Source organism: Drosophila novamexicana, unplaced genomic scaffold (assembly GCF_003285875.2).
Source record: "Drosophila novamexicana strain 15010-1031.04,08,12 unplaced genomic scaffold, DnovRS2.1 tig00001062-arrow-arrow-pilon, whole genome shotgun sequence".
NCBI lineage: Eukaryota > Metazoa > Arthropoda > Insecta > Diptera > Drosophilidae > Drosophila > Drosophila novamexicana.
The window spans coordinates 897,752-914,191 of record NW_020824838.1 but is presented as its reverse complement, the minus strand read 5'-3'; the positions used below and the strand labels follow the sequence as shown (position 1 = coordinate 914,191).

Here is a 16,440-nt window from a genome sequence, read left to right as displayed (position 1 = left end):
AAAGAGCAGTTATCCAGGGGCGGACGAAGTTTAAATACCCTTGCAAACATCTGGCAAATGCAACAAAGGACTGTTATCATACATTATAATAAATTGTTTATGTAGCCTGACGCCAAATCGGGAATTAGCTAGAAATATGTTCAATGAAAAAAGTCGGTTTTTATACAAGAATTCAACTTCTAGCAAAAGTTGCTTTAAGATAGCATCTAGATAACTCTCAGCTCTTTGCCCCGTTCAAGTATATTTACTTAACAGACTCGCAGTTTGCTCCTTTGGAGCGTCGCACATTTCCTAAACTTTTTTGAATATCCTCTGTTAGGGTATAAAAAGATAAACAAAAATTGTCCATAGCTGTTAAAATGGCAGCGAGTAGAAAGTGCCCGATACAAATCAGCCCCCGACAGGAACAACAACCACAATAAGACAGCATACCATACTCCCCATATAATAAAGATGGAACAAACATTTCATTTTATAATTTTATTATCCATTTTCTTTAGCTTCTCATTTTCATTTTCATTGCCTTGTCGTCTGTTGCTTCTGAGTCATATTAATCAGAGAATCCAGAGAAGAAGAAATTCACACCTTTTGGCCACAACAGAACACAACACTCAGAAGCAGAAAAGCGCAGGGAAGACAGAGATAGCAGCACATGGAGGGGTGTAGGTTATGCAGGCCAACGAGGGATTGGTCGACTTTATGACCGCTCCTTGACTTTTATGGCCACTTTTCTTACGAAAAGAAATTAAAAATATATATTCCACAATATCCATATACGTACACTTATTAGACTTAGATATGAACCAAAAAAAAAAATCATTTAACCAAAATGCACAAATGGTTTTTGTTATTGTTGTTGTTTTGGTGTTGTGTATAGCAAGTGTCGTTAAAAGATATGAGAGCTCCCTTCCATGCCTGATTTTATTCGTATTTGTATGCAAAGAAGTGCCCTGGGCCTCGTAAACATTGAAAAGTGCACATAAAATGTGTAATCGTTAGAAGTACTTGCCTGCATAGAGAATGCATTTCAAGCGCTTTCCAACTTACCCAATCTCTTCATCTCGCTCTCTCTCTCTCTCTCTCTCTCTCTCTCTCTCTCTCTCTCTCTCTCTCTCTCTCTCTCTCTACCTCTCTCTCACTATATGTTATGATGTTTTTCTCGATTGTTTGATTACAGCCATTGAAATGGCCATTAAAATTGCTCATGAACTTGAAGCGTTGCGGGAATCATAAATATATTTGAGATGTGCAGCAATTTTTTAAAATTTAAAAGTTTATAGCGCACTTGATTCTTATGTTTGTTTGGCCATGAAGTATAAGCTATATAGCATGAAGACTCTAACAAAACTTCGTTAAGTTTAAAATTTACTGCTGTATGAAAATATTGTAATTACAATTGCACAGCACAGCTAATCTAAAAGGTATCTTTAAATAATCTACACTAACAGACTTATCGGAATCAATCAAGCTGTTACAGTTTTGACTTTTGGATCGTATGTATATTGCGGAGAGAGTATTTTTTAAAAGTAATAAGGTACTTTAGTGTCAAATAGATAATTACTTTTATCTGTAAATTTGCTCTCATCGCATTTTTTATATTTAATGCATAATTATCTTCAGATAGAATATTTGGAAATAAAAGTTTTGTTGAATATTTATATATTTATATATGTATATATTTATATGTTTATATATTATTGTTTATTTGTTTATATGACTATTATGAATCCTCTCTTGTATGTACTTTTTTTATTGATTAAAGTATGTAAATATTAATGTTAAAAATAGTTTTAAGTTTACATTTTTTAATTATTAAACTGAATTATTAACTGGGCGTTTATGTGCATACACATCTTTCTTATTTTTTAATTAAGTAAAATATAATATAAAATAATATTTTTATATATAACACTGGCATAACGCTAAGACATTCCAAAGTTCAGAGCGTAGTCAGAACTATCAACCCACAATGTCAATGCCAAGAACATAGATTAACTCGAATAAAAACGCTTTGAACAAACTCTAAACTGAGTTCCACCTACTATATTAATATGCTCACATATTATATACTATATTATTTATAGTCATATGAATTGAAGATAAGACAAGTAAATTGTATCATTGAGCAATATATTCCTTTCTCTTATCAATTGCTTTAATAATCTTAATAATTTATTTTCATACCTCAATTTAGATTATTTAGTTCAATTTGTTATTGTTTCGGTGAAATTATATTCTGCAGCATAGTGTAGTTTATAAATTAATAAATACAAGTGCAATATGGTTTGTACTTCAACTAGACAACTGCTGACTTGCAGTTTCAACTGACTCCGTGGCGCAACGGTAGCGCGTCTGACTCCAGATCAGAAGGTTGCGTGTTCAAATCACGTCGGGGTCATATTGAGTACGATTTTTTTTTTTTTTTTTTGCAATGATATGTGTTCTGTTTTCGTAACAGCTAACAACTTTTAGGTGCTCTCTGCAAAATATATTTCAATGCGGAAAACTTGACACACTTTGACTTTTTGTAAAGTAAAAAAGTAATTTTAAGCCAATTAATTTGTCAGCTGTTTGAACGGTTTCTCATTCAATTTAATTGCGTTTAGTCCTGCAGCTTTTGTTTACAATTGCATTTTAACGCTTTACAAGTTCACACCAAATGTTCACACATTTTTTGAGTCCCGCTACCCACAGAAAGGGTCGGGTCAAGGTGTTAAAAATCAAAGACCTTTAGCGCCGTCTTCGCCACATCAACATGTTTTTTTCTGTTTATATTTTTCACATTTCTTCTTTTTTATGGCTTTTAATTGCATTTCGATGGCCAATAAAATGTTTTGAACAGAATTAACGACAGGAAGCGCGAACAAAGCGCATGTTAAACATGAGGTAATTAGCGTCTTCCGAGACGTAAAAGCGGCAACTTTGATGCTGCTCCGCCAGAGGGCGCCACATGGCAAAATTCTAGTGTTTGGAACTAGTGGGTGCCCAGAGTGGAAAGAACTCTGCTCTTTGAATATTTGCTCAAATTTTGAGTTCAATTTTTTATTGCATATCGCATTTCGATTAATTTGTAATTTCATGGGCTATGCTTCATATTACACGCTGATTTACTTCCGCAAATATACCCTAGAAGCTGAAATCGATTGAAAATGTGTAGTATTAAGTTGTAAAAGTTAAGCATATACATAGATGACATTGTTGATCCTAACAGATGTATTTGCTCTTAATCAGCAGCAAGAGATATTTCCCCCTCAATCAAACATTTAAGTACAATCGATCCTGATATGCTCATACATATATTCTATGATCCCACTTATCTGAGGAACTAGAATAAATTTAGTATAAACGTGCTCATATATCCTTTATATAGTCTTTTATACTATTAAGAGACCCATTCCCCACCTCTCCAAGCTCTAAGTCATAATCGAATATTTATTTTATTTTATGTACATATGTATGTACATAATATAGAGCATCTCCATTTCGTGCATATCTCAAACGTGACTAATTATGCATTACACGTTTTGTAATTTTCCCTGATTTTGCATAATTATCTATGCTAGAAATAATATATACAAAGTATACGTACACATTTTTGGGTTACGGGGAACTGCACCTAATTGAATATTTATCAAACGGATTTTGAGCTAATGCAAATAATATTCCCAAATAGAGGCCGAGTTTTTGGCGCTTAACAATTGATTTTCGGGCGGGGCCTTATCATATAGAATTCGTTATTGCAACAACAGCAATTCGATGACTATTTGATGTTTATGATGTTAGCCTTATTGGAGAGGGAGAGAGTGAGAGACAGGAAGTAGCTGATGCGGGCGTCGTTTGACATTAATTGATTGCATCGATATAAATGATGTTCACATATATCCCGAGTGCGTACATTCATATTTGACATAATCCACTTACACAAGTCATCCACTTACTGCCTTCATTATCGCTAAACTGTTGGATAATCGCCGCAATTAGTCGTGTAATGATAATTATCATTTAGAAAATAAGATAAGCAAAAGTATTTCACTACCAAGTGCTCGATTTGTCTGCAGAACTTGAAGAATGCGCTGCCAGGTGCAGTGGAATGTGGCCACGAATGACAATGACGAGTTCATTAGGCTATATGGCTTGAAGTGGCTGTTGGCAACTCTGGTTGGACATAATGGTTGGCAGCTCCCTCTCTCTCTCTAGAAGCAATGTCAACATAAGCCTTACAACTTAATGCAAGTATTTCTAAAGTGTGTTTCGTTAAGTGAGTGGATCGTTCGGCCACTTGAAAGCAATTAAAAATCCTTTAAAATATTTTCTTATCGTGTCAAATGGCTCTGCTGCTAGACAAGCAGTGGTGTAGCCGAAAGGAGCACAGATAGTACATGCTTTGAAGATTAGATTAAGGGGTATTTTTTTTTATTAAAAAAGGATTTTTGGCAGTAAGAAGTAATCAACAAGTGCAAGTGCTTTTTATCGAAGGTTTAATTATTGTGTTCTTTGGCGCATGAGAGTGGGTAGAATAATTCATGTTTATATCCTTTTTGAATTGTAGATACCCTAACTCTTTTTGCTTAAGCCATTCGTGACATGTGCTGAATTAAGGCATTATTTGCCAATGGAGTCTTTCCATACGTCTTCCTATTGTATCTTTTATAAACGTAAGAATCTCCCTTTGAAAACCCGAGTCATTTTACACATTTTCTATATATATCAAAGTTATATGATAAATTTCCCTAACGATAACTAATTTGCTTTGTCTAAATATATATTTCTTATTCAAGAGCTCCATTGCCAATATAATATCTGAACCCATTGAAAATGGGTAAAAAGGGTATATTGTATTTGTGCAAAATGTAAATGTATCTAACAGGCAGAACGAAGCATCTCCGACCCCATAAAGTATATTTATTCTTGATCAGCATCAATAGCCGAGTCGATCTAGCCATGTCCGTCTGTCTGTCTGTCCGTCTGCCGTGTGTCCGTATGTATGAACGCAAGGATCTCAGAGCCCATAAGAGCTGAAATTGTAGATGTAGATGCTCCTAGTTCCCGCGCAGATCGAGTTTGTTTCCGATAATCGATAGCTTGCCCCGTTTCCAAGTAATCGATAAAAATCTATATCGAAATCCGGTTTTTTGGGCAATTTTGTTAAATAATAAGAGCTAGAGTCACCAAAGTTGACATGTAGCTTCTAGAATAGTATATATATTTGCATTTGGTGTTGGAAGAAGAGGGTTCAGGGTATCCACTAGTCGCGAGCTGCCGACTAGAACCTCTTACTTGTATTTTTTTTTTAATTTGTATATCTATCCAATACTTGTAGTCCTTTGACAATCTAGATAATTAAATTTTTTTTTTTTTTTGCAAACCATTTATTTTATCCATATTAACTCCATAAGTCATCGTTTAACAGATTTTTCCGATGATATTCCCTATATCTTAATATAGGATGAGGATGAGGAGCGGGGCCAAACATGCTCAAGTTATTAAACAAAAAAAGCAATTATAGGATATAGTAATCAGGTCAACAGAAAGGCGAACCTATGCAATGTTTCATTACGTTAGCCCTCAACTGAGGGACTAGTTTGCATAGAAAGAGACTGACCGACTAGGCTGTTCAAGAATATATATAATTATCTGGGTTATACAAATTGTGGTATGTCTCTGCAGTAAAAAGAGACCCCTTGTCAGACTACGCCTGTCTTATTTTGCAGTAGGCGCCTTCGGCATGTTGTTGGCCAAGTGCGTTACACGCAGCCATTTAAGTGTGCAATTGTTTAAGCTTCTTGGCATGGCTCGAGCTGAGGACGGCTGGCGGACTGTGCCCCTGACCAGTCCCTCGGGCTGTATGCGAGTGCCTCTGCAGCTCCTGTGCTCAAGCATTTTGCGCAGGCGCAGGCGCAGTCCAATGAAACGTTTGTCGTTTGTCGCTTGTCGTCTGTCGCGCTTATCGCCACGCACTTATCTCAAAGACCTGGCAGCAGCCGGAGGAACTGTAGGCACTGTAGGAGCTCTGGCGGTGCAGAAGGCGAAACGTAGGCGGGGGCTGGCCTGAACGCTTGAGCGATTGCGAGCTCACACACAAGTGTCGCCAGGCAGTTGAGCTGGGACTTCTCTGCCTCTATCACTCTCTCTCTTCTTTGCTCTCTCTCTCTTTCTCGCTCTTGGTGCTGCCTGCATCGCCTGCCTTGAAACAATCATCTATGTGTGTTTGGGCTCTGCGATGCGATCTTCCTTTTGCCTGCTGCTGCTGCTCCTTGGGCATGTTTGTATCTTAATTTTCAAGCGCGCATACGTGGAATTCACGTTGGGAATGCTTGAGCCCGGCGCGTCTGAGTTACGAGTTGATGGTGCTGAAAGTGACACAAGTCATAAATTCCTTTTGTGTCCGCCAACTGACTGGAGAGATCCTCTGCTCTCTCCCCGCTGCCCCTTCCCCTACCTCCAAACGTTTCTACTTAACGTTGACAATTTAAACTGAATGAAATTGACTCAGTCTTGGGCTGGGCTGGTCTGGGTTTCAGTTTCTGTTTGGGCTCTTATCTGACCGATCAGCATTATGTTTGCTACGTTTTCGATTGGTCACATCGATCGGTAGCCCTGTCACTTGGTCACATCCTTTGTTTATTTAATTTAGACAGTGTTTTTTTTTTGTTACGTTCCCTTTTCATATTTGAAATATATATATTATTTGGCGCCGTGTTAACAGGAAGTGCGCGGTTATAAAGTTGTCAGTGCATTGAGAATTTTTGGAAATTATACAAAAATTGTTATGCGTCTTGGGTTAGTCATGCTTTCACTTTAACTAGAACTTGGTTTATGGAGCAAATGCCTACTGAATAACCAAATATCTCCGCCCAATTTCCGTTGATTACTTTTCTTCATTTCACGTTTTTTATTGTATTTGATTATTTGGTAAGGTTTTTGTTTTTCCGCTTGTTTTTCATGTCAAATCCCTGAACCTATTAATATATTTTTTTCGGCTTCATCTCTGCAGCTTCCCATGAGTGCAGGCGTCATAAACAGAACATGGTTTTTTCGACATTTCTCTAGATGTGCGCACAAAAAAAAACATATATATAGATATACATATATATACTTGTATATAAAAGGAAATAAATACAGAATTTGTTTTGCGGCATAAATTTATGCATATTTATAAGCGAATTCATTTCGTGTCCATTTCAAATGCAAACAAATAACAAGCAGAAGGAACTGCGTGGGAGGGGAAGGTGGGTGGCATGAGGCCGGGTGGCGGCGCTCAAAGCTATCAGCTAATTCCCCAAATCCCCGAATTAATAAAGCAGAGTACTACGAGAAACATTCCAAACAGCACGAATAACAACACGCGATTGGGCAATGAGTAAAAAGCTGACAGTTGTGCGGTTGCTCCTTATGAGCGGGGGGACTGGAGGCAGCCATTATTAGCTGTAGATACATTCAGAAATAAGACAAATATACAGATGCAGATGGATCTATATATATGTGGACCCGAAATTAGCGCGTGTAAACAAACATGTCAACACGAATAAGAAAGCAAATGAGATCGGTCGAGGGATTGTAATTGGGATTGCGATTGGGATTGGGATTGGGCTTCAAATAGGGAGTAGAGTGGAGTACATAAATTATGGCTGACATGTTGACCACCCTTTAAGGAGTGGGAGCACCTGCCAAGTAGCTTGCCATAGCAGGCATTCCCAGAAACCCTAAACTCGCTGTCTTGGCCAGGTTTTATGGCAAGTGTCAACACTGAATTTTTCAGATCGCTCTTCGATCTCGCTCAGCCCCACTACCCCGCCGCGAAGCCCAGACATCTGGCTAAACAAAGACATTATTGATGCCCAGATGTGCGCTGATAAAACCGAGAGCTCTTTAAAGACGGCCCAATTCAGTTTGGCTTCAGTTCCAGTTCATATGATCAGATAAGTGAGATCGCCGGTACAAAAACAAAAACCCAATACACAGACAGACAGCAAGAGAAAAGAGAGGGAGACACGCGATGCGAGAGTTGCCACCGATGGCTCCACATGAAACGTAACTCACTTTCAATAATTTATAGAAGGTAGTCAGGTGAAGTCTTGTCTCAACTCCTGGCAATTACCTTGAAATGCAGTCAAGAGACTTGTTGACATGTCGTTACAGTTGTCTTCTCTCTGTGCTTATACATACATACATATCACAACCATATATGCATGTGTACAGTGCGCTCTCGCTTCGGGGGGCCCCAGCTCTTTCGGGGGTAATTGGATACTGTAAACAAGTTGCAGTCAGCAGTGGGAAACTTGGCCGTAGATCCAGCGACAGCAAGATAAATGCCCTGCTCGGGCGAAGATATGAGTAATGTCTGGGACCGATGCCAATAGATCAATATCCGTATGAAGAGTGTGGGGTTAGCTGGTAGTACTCCTGTCTATGAGAAGGGAAATACAGCCTAGGTAAGGCGCTTGTTAAAATAGTCTATAAAAATTGAACGAAAACAAATTCCAACAAAAAGGGGTTGCAGGTTGTACAAGGTCCAGCTAATCGGTTAAAGAAGAAAGTAAGTATAATTCGGAGTTAATTTTATACAATCATGTTGCTTGTGATAAGCTAAGACATATAATTGTGGGGTCTGTCTATAAACAACTTGGGGAGAAATCTAAGCAAAATGTGAAAAAGAAGGGTTCGACGATTGGGTTTATATACGTTTATTTTTTTTGGATTAATTCCAGCTGATTACTATATCTATAACATAATATAGCTGGGAATGTCAACTTGAGATATTTGAAATCCCTACTTCAGCTAACAAGCTGATTTGGGAACAGATGATACTAAAAGTACAGAGGGAAAAGCAGATAATCGATTTCAGTTGTAAATATATAATACCAGACCCGAATTATTGATTGGGCAAATGGAGGGTAGATATTGCTACGGCTTTTTAGGATCAATATTGATATCCCCCTGGGATGTTGGCAACATGCTTGCTTGAAAAGAGGAAGCACTGAGTAATTAAATTTGAAGGTAACTACAAATTCATGTGCGAGTTTTGAGCTGGATGTTAGCTTTGACGCAGCAGATGCAGATATAATAATATAATAATTAGCCGACGATCGCGGTCCGCCCAAGTAAGTTTTCACTGTACAAATATCTGACTAGAGGACAGTATATTCATTGAAAAGACCTGCACTAAGCAGGTTAAAGTTGATGTACTTGATTTACGAAAAATATGTTTTTATACCCTGAACCCATTGACAATGGGTGTAAGGGTATATTGTATTTGTGCAAAATCCAAATGTATGTAACAGGCAGAAGGAAGCATCTCCGACCCCATAAAGTATATATATTCTTGATCAGCATCAATAGCCGAGTCGATCTAGCCATGTCCGTCTGTCTGTCTGTCTGTCCGTCTGTCCGTCCGTATGTATGAACGCAAGGATCTCAGAACCTCTAAGAGCTAGAGACTTGAAATTTCCACGCAGATCGAGTTTGTTTCCGATAATCGATAACTTACTCCGTTTCCAAGCAATCGATAAAAATCTATATCGATATCCTGTTTATTAAGCAATTTTGGTAAATAATAAGAGCTAGAGTCACCAAACTTGACATATAGCTTCTAAAATAAAATATATATATATTTGATGTTGGAAAAAGAGGGTTCAGGGTATCCCCTAGTCGGGAGCTCCCGACTAGAACCTCTTACTTGTTTTTAAATACATTTATAACATTAAATAACAATAATCCAAATTTGATATGACATCAATTTAACATTATCATTGACTAAAAAAAACAATTATGATCTCGATTGTTATAAGAAAAATGAAATTAAATGAAATTAAAAATAGCTGCAATGTCTCTTCACCAGGCTTCACAATTTAAATATATCAAAAATTACAGTCTTACTACATTTGCAACTACGTTCAGGCCACAAATTTTGGTTAGTCTTCGTTGCTGACTTGGTTAGTTAATTTGTAGGAAAATGTAATTAATTCCAATTACATTTTGCGGCTAATTGCGGCTACTTCAAATACCCAATCAGGCATATGTGAGTGAAACCTGTTCGAATAATTCGATGGGATTTACAGGAATTTTTGCTTAATTGAATATATTAATTCGCCTTTAGGCTTATTATTAAATTGCAGCTGTAAAATGTTCATTGATTTTCAAAATGATTTGTTTCAATTGGCTTAATATTTTGCGGTTGGCCGCGGAAATTGTGTGAAATGCAACTGTAGCTGGTCTAATGGGCACGTAATTGGCTAAGCCAGCACCAAAGATGCTACATGCCACATGCCACATCCCGCATGCCGCATGCCACAAGCGACAGCATATTACAAGAGCCAACTTGTCAATGCATATGGCGCATATATCACATCAGCATCAGAAACCGCATCAAATCGCAGCAGAGCATCGCGTAATGTTTGTCATAACTGAATAATTGCGTACGCGCTCCGAAAAAATTGCCTGCCGCATGGTGCAAGTGATGCCACTCTGCCAGTTGCGCCTAATTTAGCAATGGCAACGCCAAGTGCCGCATAAATGTCTTGTCAAATGATGCGACTTCTTCAAGTAGCTGCAACAGCCACAGCCACAGCAAATTGCATTATTAGCCGCAGCCATAAAAAGTCAGCAGCAGTCTCTACGCCTGCCTGCTGCCTTCTGCCTGATGCTTCTTGCCTTCTGGCTGCACTTGCCCCAACTTGCCGCAAGTTGGCTGCTGCTGCTGCCTGCTCTCTGGGGCCATTCAATTTGATGTCTGCCTTTTAACGCCGCTGTCATGCAAAATAGTTGCAAGTACTTTGAATATTCCATCGCTTTGAAGCTGTTTGACAATTTGCTTTCAATGCGCCCACAATTTATGCATTTATGTACAAATTCCCAACTAGTTTTTCCAACAACAGCCTGAATTTCCTGAGACTTAGACTTGCAACCAATAAAGTAGAAGTTGACTTGAAACCAATTGAATCACATTTTAGGTTAAATAAGATTAGCTTTTTACAAGTTTTAAGTTTTTATTTATGATATTATATATAATAAACGGCTTAAAAAATCCTAATCTTTCTAATAATTGTAACTTTTTAAATGTTTTCAATGCTCTAATAATTAATTAAATAGCTTTTAAAGCATTTTCATTAAATTTATATTATTTTTATTTACTATGTTTTTGTAGAAACTAAATCTGTAATCATATATATTTACTAGCACTTACGGTTGATTACCAAGCAGTCAGTAAATCAGGACAAACACATTTATTTATAGAGATATCTTGAATTATAAAGTAAAATATATTTTTTTTTGTAATATTTCACTTAATATGTTTTTTACAAATGAGCAGATTTCTAGATTACAGATTTCGAACCGTTTTTTGACGTTTTTTAACCGATCTATAAAAAAAGACTCATGAGTTAATTTTTATTGTCATCCTAGTTATCCTGAATAGCTGACTGAAACTATTTCTTTACAATCCGATCGGCCTCATAATAAGTAGCTTTATATTTTTTATTTATTTATTTATTTACTATGTAGCTGAGTGTCGAGCTACCTCGAGTTCGGGTTTTTTGTCAAATGTAAACGCAATTATTTTTACTTTTGCTAATATATTTCGAGCGCCTCCAAAAGTCTTCTTGAAGGCATAAATAATTTACAAATACGCCCTAATTGATTAATAAATTTTATCAAAAATAAATATGTTTAAATTATGTATATTTAAAATGATTGAAAAATATTTTAAAATAATAATTTAAATTATTTTTAATGTTAAGCACACTGCCCGGTTAAATTAAAGAGTCTTATAAATATATCGGAGTATTTATCATATGTTACAGACTAGAGGGTATAAATAGTTGAAGGAACTGTCAGCTACTGCAGAATAAGAAAGATTCTTATACTCTACACACACACGATGTTGTTGCAAACATTGTGGCAGTCGCAATGCCCGCTGGTGTCATGCAAAGTGTGTGTGTGTGTGTGTGAGTGTGTCCGGTTGTGTTGGGATAAGTGTGTGTTGCAAATGTCTCAATTTCAAAGCAAGCAACAAGCAACGCCTGCAGCAGCAGCAGCAATCAGAAGGCTGCCGTTGCATCCCGCTGCTGGCCAGGCTAATGACAGGTTATCCGCAAAGATGCAAAAACTGGTAACAGTGCATGATCCCGAGCTACCTGCTAACAGCAGCAGTAGCAGCAGCAGCGGCAGCTACAATTTTGGGCACAGGCAGAAGAATCTGTAGGAGCAGGAGTCTTGTCTCGATTGCCAATAAGTGGCAATGTGGTTGAGGCGTCTAATGTCTAAATTCAGTTGCTGCTTGGAAACGGAACCTTTTGAGTTGCCATTTTCGGGGCATGGCATAACCCATAATTATGGACTGAGCAGAGCACTGTTGACTGTGGGCAGTGGACGGGGGACGGAGGACGGAGGACGATGGACGGTGGATGGTGGACTGTGTGTGCCTTTTGGGTGCTGACTGATGTGCTCCGACGCCTTTTGTTTGGCCTGGTTTCAGTGTACTTCTGGGCCCGACTGTCTCGTTTTTCGGGTTTAACAACTAAATTTGAAAATTTGACGCAAACAATGTTGAAAGTTGCAGCCTGTCTGCCTGCTGCCTCCAGGGAGCCTGCCACAGCGCAACAACTCTCGGCCTCGGTCCGGACTTCTGCCTATGCCTGTGCCTGGGCATATTTAATTAATTTATTTCAAGTGATCCCCGTTGCGGAGCGTGCGGACTGTTTCAAAATTAATTCCGATCGTCAGTCGTACGAACTGCTACCCCGCTGAGGCGCGGGTGTGCAGGGGGATGTCTCAGCTAACCAACTTCCAATTTTTTGGGCTGATCCTTTTGTTTGTGGCCCAGCTCAACGGCGCGTGATTCGACTGCTTCACCTTTTCTGTCTCTCCCCCTCAGTTTTCTCCATATTTGGCTGTGGTTTTCCTTTGAATTTCTCGTGATTAGCACACGAATGGGATATTGAGATATTGGTCGGTGGGGCGTTATGAGTGGGCGTGGCCAGCGCTGTTTGTTGCTTGGCAGCTGCTGCCACATATGAATATATATATATATATCTATTTTTTGTTTTTTTTTTTTTTTTTGGGTAAAAGATGACGGCACGACCTGTATCAAAATGCTGTATGAGATCAGAGCGAATGTGAATGGTATCATGTGTGCGTATATGATATGATACTTATATGTACTTAGGAGGGAATTGAGGTGTGAGCTAGAATGAAATTCACGAAAAGGAATGTTATATATATTGCTTAAAAGGTTGTCTTAAAATACGAATGGGTTCTGTGTGCATTTTTAAATTATTATTTAATATAATTTTGTTACGAAAATATTGAATTTTTGATATGCTCAACATTAAAAATTATAAATAAAAAAAATTAAAATATGCAACGTCTGCCTTACTCCCAATAGCCACAAGATATATACTGAGATGAGTATTGATAGAATTGGAGCTGAAATCTGCAATACCCCTCTTGTTATGAAGGTAAATAGGAGAGGATATAGTTACCAAAATTGGTATGTATATACTCTTGCCCATAAGTAAAACAGAGAACTACAAGTTATACTACATTTTAGATACATGTAATTTATTATTTCACACACAATATATGTCTCTCTCGTATTGCTGCCGCAGTCCCCTTGCATTCCAGCCAGCTGTACTTTTTCTTCTGTTTTTGATAACTCTTAAATATTGTTCATCTCAAAATAAGCCCAAGTCTTAAATCCTCGACATTTTGATCCTTCATACCTCACAGACTGTCACATTCCTTGGTGGCAGCAATTTGCTGTCTTAAGACACTTTTCTTAATGCACTTCCCTTTGCCCACATCTTGCGCCTCATTTACCCCCAGCTCTGTATTATTTTCCTCTTGCCCCTTGTCAGAAGCTGCGCATCTGCTGCAGATTATATAATTATACAATTATATTTACATTAAAAATCTGTTACATTCTGTGTAATTTGTTAAAAAGAACAACTGAAGGCAGCCTCATTTCTCAAGAACTTTGCTGGGCGAGTGACACATGTCTTAACAACCCCAAAATATAAGAAAAAAAATACAATCTATTGGTCTTATGGGGTCCGTTTGTATTTTTCTCGGTTTTTGGGCAAACAAGTTGACAAAAATCTATGAAAACAAACATTAGTTGCATTACATTGAGTAAACTAAAAACAATTTCTGGATATAGCTCTTCCACTCTAGATTTTAGTATGCCCTTTCTCGCTCTCGCTATCTCTCTAACTCTCCCTTTGTCTCTTTATCTCTACAGGAAACTCGGCTCTTGTTATGTCAAAATTTCTGTGACAGCCATCAATCTGAACGTTCGTTCTCCCTACTTGTGCCCCCTCTTGTGTTGACAGACGTTTGCGTTTTGCGTCTTGAGTTTCAGCAGCGGTTGTCAACGGTCCGACACGCAGCGGGGACCTCCCAGAACTGCCCACAGTATTACCTCTATGACCAAAGTTCTTGAGTGTTGCAAATGCAATTTGCGCGCCTGGCCTAAAATGCATTTAGTTCCAGCTGAAAGTTCTGTACACTGAAAGAAAATGCTTGTAGAATTCAGTATTGCATATTCATAAAGGAACTACTCGTAAAATTAAAAATATTAAAAATGTGTTTCTCTATTTGCGTAAAGTAAAAATAAAGAATCTAGATTAGTTCAACTTTTGTTTTTTAAGAATTTTAAGAATTCCGAAAATCCTAAAATGGAAAGAAAAGTTGAAGCTAATATTGTACCTTGATTTTTTCTAAGTGTATGGCTCTTTAAGGCGCGCAACTAATTGCGGCCTTATATTAACCGTAACCTAAGTGGCTAACTGTTCGCTTTTGGCTCTAAATGTTGGGCCTTGAGGGTGAAACGCTCAATCATACAGTCAGCAGAACGACGAGGCATAGTTCAAGCAAATCGCTGCAGGTTACCTGCAACTGCCACTAGCCACCATTTGGCTATCTGCTACCTGATGCTTGCCACTTGCTACTCAATCGGCAAATTTTCAGTTCGTCATGGCCTTTGTTGCGGTTTTTACAGGCCAGCAAAAAATATTATAATAACAAAATAATATTTATTTTTTATTTCTTATTTTAAGCAAATTTTTCCAATATTTTTTAGTTTAGTGTTTCGAGACTTTCATGGAGGGTTTGTTTAGTTTTCAAAATAAGGTCGGGTTTACTAAAATTCTTTCAAACATAAACACATCAACACAACTGTTGTCCTGTCTTTATGTCCCTTTCTTTACCTCTCTCTCTCTCTCGCTGTTATCCTGCGCACACATGTTGTCCATTTAATTTCTGTTTTATTGTGTTTTGTTTTTTCACGCACACACATTTTTAATGACAATTTCTGTTACACTTTTCATCTTGTTTTTCAGCAACAGATTGTTATCTTAATGACTATATACCTTCTTTTTTGGGTAAAGAAGTTTTATTGTATTTTAAATATTTTCAATTTCATTTCGACAACTGTTGTCGACAAAATTGTTTTTCGTCTTTGGTTTCTGTTCTATTGTTGCTCCATTTTCCACTTGGCCGATGTTCTTGAAATGAAAACTCAAGTGTTTCGCATTTTCACTGGGTTTTCATCAGGATGTGCGCTTTGGCTAACTGCCGAGTGTTTGCTTTCTCTTATAATCCAATACCATAATGTGTTTCTTATTTTGTGGTTTTTAACAGCCGTCAGGTAGTTGCCTCGACTCGGACTCAAGTCGAGTGGTTTTGGATTGAGGATTCAACTGCAGGGGATCTTTCATATTGTTTTCAGAGTTAGTTAAAACTTGCTTTGATTTACTCAAGGTGTGCTAATTTTTTTAGTTGTTAGAATTTAAAACTTATAGTTTTGGCAGAGATTGAATTTCCTGATTATGATTATAATTAGTCATTATATTATAATGAGTTCTTAGATTTCCCTAATAATAAAACAATAATAAAACTTAAAAAATTGTTCACCATTGACAAGAGTTTTCGTTTTAAATTAAATTTAATTTTAAATCTGGCATTAAAATGAGGTTTTGATTTCACTTTAATAAATCTTCGAAATAAATCGTGGCTTAATTTCAATTTAGAAAATAAATAGTTTACTTGTATAAATAATATTTATTTTTTTTTATTCTCTAGAAATTCAAATAATATATTTTGGACATTTTTAACCTATTTGGGCAGACACCAATTTTGTGAGTTGCTCTTCTGTACATCTCTATTATGTTTATCTCAACTTAATTTCGAGAGCTGAAGCGCCCACCGGGAAGTGCTTGCAGCCACTTGCAGCATTGAACAATATTTCATTGTGACTGTGGCACAAATTAGATTGAATGCCACACACACACTGTGCGGGGAGTACACCCAATTGCCAGGTAGGGGTCGCTCACTTCAAAGCGCCCACAACACCTCAACTGTTGCACAATTACGAGCACTGACAAGCCCCAAAGGTGTCCGGCGATGCTGGCGGCGCCGCCGCCGTCGCCGCTGGCGTCATTCATT

The 16,440-nt window shown here is 37.7% G+C and overlaps 1 non-coding gene across 1 annotated transcript; it reads left to right on the top strand.

Moving 5' to 3' along the window:
- The first annotated feature begins 2,326 nt into the window (after nt 1-2,326).
- Trnaw-cca lies at nt 2,327-2,398 on the top strand. The gene has a single exon. It is a non-coding gene; the product is annotated as a tRNA-Trp (tRNA).
- The last annotated feature ends 14,042 nt before the right edge of the window (nt 2,399-16,440 follow it).